General features: G+C 29.5%; 1 long non-coding RNA gene across 2 annotated transcripts; it reads left to right on the top strand.

Annotated features, from left to right (window-relative positions):
• Nucleotides 1–417: 417 nt before the first annotated feature.
• Nucleotides 418–5,131, top strand: LOC109166718. Of its 2 annotated transcripts, XR_002051716.1 has the most exons (5): nt 418–1,065; nt 3,137–3,202; nt 3,916–4,055; nt 4,554–4,672; nt 4,882–5,131. It is a non-coding gene; the product is annotated as an uncharacterized LOC109166718 (long non-coding RNA). The 2 variants fall into 2 exon arrangements; XR_002051715.1 differs by having other exon boundaries at nt 4,554–5,131.
• Nucleotides 5,132–6,490: the final 1,359 nt, after the last annotated feature.

Below are 6,490 nucleotides of genomic sequence, written 5' to 3' on the forward strand. Positions count from 1 at the left end.
AAACATGTAGATTTTACAAATTATGCCGTGGAAACGTGTTCACCATGCTTGGTGAACACGGTCCCAAATGACATCGTTTTTATCGGAAAAAAAAATTTAATTAATGTGCTGTTAATGACGTTCCACAAAATTTCAGTGTATGACATAATGATTGTGTAGATTTAGTGTATTTAAAATGTACACGATATTCAGAATCCACACAACTAATTGCACCATTATACAACAAAATTTTACACTTAAATAATCAGGCTAATTAATATAATTAAACAATCAGACCTATCTATATTATAAAACAATACAATATATACTTAAAAATCCAAGCCCAAGCCGGTGGCCCAATCTTATGACCCAATCCAAATTTCTGACCCGACCCAACGCCCTGGAATATTTAATCGATTTTGGCTTCATCTCTGATCTAGAGCGGACGCTTCGCCTTCTTTATCCTCTCTCTCCTCTCTCTCGAACATTCTCCCGTTCTCTGTCTCTTGGTCCGAATGTCTCCAATCCAACCTATAATCTCAGCTCTACGACCAATAATCGTTCTCTACATCAGTCTTTCACTTGTACTATAAAATCGCGAGGTTGATTTCAAACCCAAATTTCAGAAAACCTATGAGATAAGTTATCTGGTCTATCTATTTTATACTGACTTTTTCGACTAATTATTTCGATTTTCTTGCCTATTTTGTTGCTCATGTTAGTTTAAGATTAGATTAGTGTTTTCCTATGTACATCAAATAGGGTGATTTGGTTCAAAAGCTGTTTATTTAAACTCTAGACCTTTATGCTATATTTTGGTGATTTGGTTCAATGTTCTGTGGATCATGTATGTTTAATTATAGTTCTTTATTAGAAACTGGGAATATAAATTCCTGTTTATTGAGCATGAATTCTGTAGTTCATGTATCCTATCCTAAGTTGTAAACTGATACTAACTAATTTAACAACTACTAATTCTTGCAGCTTAATGCAATTTCAAAAATAATTGATTCAGAAGATGAAGGCTAAACATCAGAAGGTAGTTAAAGAAATGTAAAGACTGTTAATGTAACATGCATACATCAAGTAAGAGTTCTAATTGTACCTTTGTTGTCAATACACTGCTTCTTGATGCTTTGATTTGCCTTATATCGTTGATGTTGTTAGCTAATTTTTTATGGTCAGCATGTATTTGAGATGTATGAAGCCTGATAGTTGCATTATGTAGTTTTCTGATTTTATATTCATTAATTACATTTGTCAAAAAGCTTTTCACTAAACCATTAACATGATGACAATTCATTTTTTCCTTGAAATTGCTATCAATGTGTGCTACATAATTTCTTCATTAAACAATTGTGTTCCCAATTTTGCCTTATTTTAGATTATTTAAAGATTACTCACTTGTTTGTTTTCAGATTTTGACAAATGATGAATCCCAATTCTGATGCCAAATATTTTTCAGTTTTTTATCATTTCAGTTTGTACGTGTACACAGTTGATAGTTAGATGGGCCAAGTCTTCTGTAGTTGTAGTATATTGTGTAAATTTTGTAATTTTTTCTTTTGTTGAAGAGTAATGTAGCTATCAGACAATTTTTGTTAATGGTTTTGTAAACTTAATTTAAAGTTGATGTTTGGTATCATTCAATAACTTTTTTGACTTGAAAACATTCTTGAAAGTATGTAAATTATAAATTTAGTGATTTTTAAATTTAGATTGTATTTTTTCCAACATCAGTTCTTCCATTTGGAACTGATAGTTGCTAACAAACCATTTTCTTAATTTACTGCTGATTAACCACTGTAACCTAGCATTAGTCCAGATTAGTCTGTTACCCTTTTTTGTAACTTACATTTTTTAAGGTGGACATATGTTTATTTACTTAGAAAACATTCTTTTAAGTATTTTATTTTCAATTTAGTGATTTTTAACATAAGATTATATTTTTTCCAATCAAAGTGGTAGTCATTTTGAACTGATAGTGGCTATAACCAAACCATAAGCTCTATAAGTTATGTAATGGTCTGATAGTCAAACTTAAAATGTAATGGTCTGATAGTAAAATCAATACCATTTATTTATTCTTTCAATTTTTAACCAACAGTTTTCTTTAAAGGTCTTTTATAAGGTAGACAGATGTTTTTTGATTTGGAAACATTCTTCTAAGTATTTTCTTTTCAATTTAGGCATTTTGCATTGGGATTATATTTTGATTTAACAAATTCACAATTTTTAGTTATTTATTTTTTTTTTTTTGAAGTCCAGACATGTTTATTCCTGCAAACACAGTTTTTAATTTGTTTTGCACAATTTGTTTTTAATTTGTTATTTTAAAGTCCAGACTTAACAAATTGCAATGTTAATTGTTATATAAATAGATACATATTATAATTTTGTGGTTTGCTTTATGTGATTTGTAATTTTGTGCAGTTATTTTATGTAGACTGTACATCAGCACTGGTTTGTTAGCAGCTGATTGTTTTCAATGCAAGTTCTTGACCAGTTTCCATTACACTTGTTCTGTAATGGTCTGATAGTAAAATCAATACCATTTATTTATTCTTCCAGTTTTTAACTTTATTTTTTAACCAACAGTTTTTTTAAAGGTATTTTATAAGGTAGATGTTTTTTGATTTGAAAACATTCTAAGTATTCTCTTTTCAATTTAGGCATTTTACATTGGGATTATATTTTGATTTAACAAATTCACACTTTCTAGTTTGTTTTTTTTTTTTAAGTCCAGACATGTTTATTCCTGCAAACACAGTTTTTAATTTGTTTTGCACAATTTGTTTTTAATTTGTTATTTTAAAGTCCAGACTTAACAAATTGCAATGTTAATCGTTATATAAATAGATACATATTATATTTTTGTGATTTGCCTTGACCTGTTTTCCATTACACTTGTTCCTTTTTTTTTTCTTGGAATCTTTAGAAAATATTTATTTTAGAAACAGGCAACTCGCAAGACTCAAAATATTTTCTTCTAATTTTTTTTTTTGAATATTTCTTTCTTCTATTTAATACAAAATATCTCATGTGTTTTTGTTGAAGTTAATAGATGGCAGAAAACGTGCACGTTTTCAAAGGTAGTGATAATAGTCAATGAAATAGGCATGGATGTCACTTTACAATGTTCTTTCATTTCATGCAGGCTATTATCTATAAAATAGTAGGATATGTGGTTCAAAATGAGAGCTTGATATCCAGCGCTTCCCGAGTAAGTGTAAACTTATTCCCTACTTGTATTTAGAAATTTACAATTTGCATGTGTTTTATATACATAAATCTCATCTTATAAGTTAGCTTTACACAGTAAAGTTGTGTACACTTTAGGAAATAATAAAGTTGTTAGAGAAAAGCTATTGTCTACATAATATTGGTGGCATGTTTTATGACTAATACACAATATTGGTGGCCTGCTTTATGACTATATTCTTCAATAAAGTCCTGATTTTGCCTCAATCACCTCAAGATCATGGAATGTTCTCCTTACATCATTTTACCTACAAAACAATGTATTAATTACATATTGATATTAGAATTGATATTACCTACAAAACAATGTATTAATTACATATTGATATTAGAATTGGTAATAAAAATGAAGCTTTAATACCATTTTGGATTTCAAATGTATTCATCTTCACTGCCTTGTTGGAGTACATCCTACAACATTTCGAAGTGACAGAAACCAATAGTCTAATACAAAAAATAAATAAAGAAATAGAAAAGAAATCAAACATGAATATAGGATTAATTGAAAAAATTAAATTATGTAGCTAATTAGTTTTGTTCACATGTTTGAATTGATGTCAATAGTCTACTGTATGTCCATAGTTAAGCAATGTGATACAACTAATTTGAGTTATATATATTTTACAATTTATATGTAGGTATTGTTTTAATTCTTAGTCTACTGTATGTCTATAGTTAAGCCATGTGATACAGTACCAAAAGGAATCCTTACTCTAGATCCATAGTTGGTGTAACCTTGGAGGTCATTCAGAAGAAGAGAGCTGAAAAAACAGAAGCCAGGGATGCTGTTAGGGAGGGCGGGAGGCTGCACTCAGGTACCTTCAATAGTTGCTTCTTTCTAGCTAAAAATTTGTCTGATCATTCCCAGAAGAGTAAATAGATTAGTACAAAAAAAACATATTAGATTAGTTTAATAACAAAAAATAAACAGTATTTAATTAGTATACTATTAGTATAATAAAACAGATTAGTATTAAGAATAAATAAATAAAAAGATTATAAACCAAAAAACTGAAAACAGATACAATTCAAGAAACAGATTTCTTTCTACATTGTGAAGATTACATTGTGAAAGGCATAATGAAAATACCCCATCTAGAGTACCAATTTTTTTCTACATTGTGCAATTCAATATCATGGAAAACTAAAGTGTTTCTATACTGCATAAATATTTAAAATGAAGGAAGTTCATATAGTAAAACTTTTACAATTATTTCAATTCTTCATGAGATAGAGCTGCTTTAAAATGATATAAAAGAAAACAATGATAATCACCTCTTGTTTGCTGATCTTTCTTTTGTGCTTCAATGTAGATGTAGAGGAAAAGCTGAGAAATTTGAAAAAAAAAAAAAAAAAATTACTTTCAAGATAAACATGATAAAGATAGATAGAGAAGGATTAAATAAGTGGTAACAACCATTTTTGAAGTAAGGTATGCTCAGAACTATACCTTTAATTTTTCTGAATATACATTGCAATCCTCAACTGCAATGCTTTTCAAGTTCAAGCTGAATGACTTCCCCAACACCCATGAATACCAGCATGGTCTGCAATCAACTTCCGAATCTCTACCTCATCCATGTACTGAGATGGCATGGTATCTTCGCTGCTGTTTTTTGTCTTTTCTTTGTGTATTTGCAGGTGGTTCGAAGTGGATAGATGGTGAATTTGGGACTGCAGATTGCTATCATGGGAGCTTTATATAGAGGCTGAACAGTGACTTTTCGAATTTGAACTGTCTTAGAAATATGAAAGGCTGATCAAAACGTTTCATAGTCCAAGATTACATTCATTATGCTTATGTTCTCGATGTATTTATTATTCTGAATATTGGGTGATGTTCCAAGATAAATTACCTAGAATACTGATATGCAATGTGAACATCAATAAATGCGCACTGATTCATTTAGGCTATTAAAACGGCACCGTTTGCATTGGGCGGGAAACAATGATTGGCAAAACTTCTTGCTTTATTATAGAGTTATATTAGATTATGTTTTTTTTTTTTTTTTTTTTTTTTTTTTGTTAAGTAATAAGCATTTTATTCCTGATTTAATATTACATTTATTAATATAAGTATTACATTTACATATTGACTCGACCCCGTCAACTCGTCTCAAATTCGTGAGACGGTCGCACACCAAGTGTTACCCAAATTATATTTCTACCAACCATCATATTAAGAAACATCAAATTGTACCAAAAGGATGACCACTGGTGAGTGAAACATTATTTTCGTATTAAAATATTACGAGTTTAATATTTGTGAACATCTTTTCAGTCAAGCGCCCATCGCATAGGATATTTATAGTACGATTTACATCTCCTATGTAGTTTGTAGTCTTAACAATTATTATATAAGAATGGAATTTATCATGTATATACACCATCAGATTGTGACAAAAGTTTTCCTTATATTACCCCTTTTTTTTTGTAAATAAATTTTCCTTACCTAGTGCTCACCTTCTAATAATTGTTATAGGTTTCTCTCATCGTTAAAGAAAAAACAAAAAAAGAACAACATTATCAGATTTATATCAATACTTAGTCCTGATATTCAATTATATATATTGTTTATTCGTCATGGATTATATCTTGGCCACTGTTGCCTACTAGTGGTACAACTTGAAGCCATATAATTTTAAATTAATTAGCTAAAAAATCCAAAAAATAACAACAAAAGCAACATAGATTCCTCAATATTCATCCTGAGCATGTGTAGAGGGAACAACATTCGGAGTCTCCAATTTTCTAGGGCTCGATTTTTTTTTTTTTTGATTAATTTAAAACTTTTTTTTAAGGGAGGATTTAATATTTTTAATCAATATGCGCCCTACACCTTATCGCATTATGCCTACTGATAATTTAATAATAAATATATTTTGTTTAATATATAATTTAAAAGTTATGATTTAATATTTTAATATATCTTGTTACCTATTAATGTTAATAGCTTTATGCAAACCTACAAAATAATTTAAAGGGTCATTGTATTGTGGACCGCAGTGCACGTGCATCGCAGTTAAAATGACGCCGTTTCTTTAAGTAAAGACAATACTGGAAATTATGAAATTTCCGACCACCTGAAAGTGATCTTAAATCAAGTCGAAAGCTTTGTTCCGACCACTTTTAGTATCCGGAAAAACTTTTGTTGCTATTTTCGACCACTTTTTGGTATCAACTTGATTTAAGATCACTTTCAGGTGGTCGGAAATTCTATAATTTTCAATAGTGAGAAACGGTGCGCCGT

This window comes from Ipomoea nil, unplaced genomic scaffold, assembly GCF_001879475.1.
Source record: "Ipomoea nil cultivar Tokyo-kokei standard unplaced genomic scaffold, Asagao_1.1 scaffold3104, whole genome shotgun sequence".
NCBI lineage: Eukaryota > Viridiplantae > Streptophyta > Magnoliopsida > Solanales > Convolvulaceae > Ipomoea > Ipomoea nil.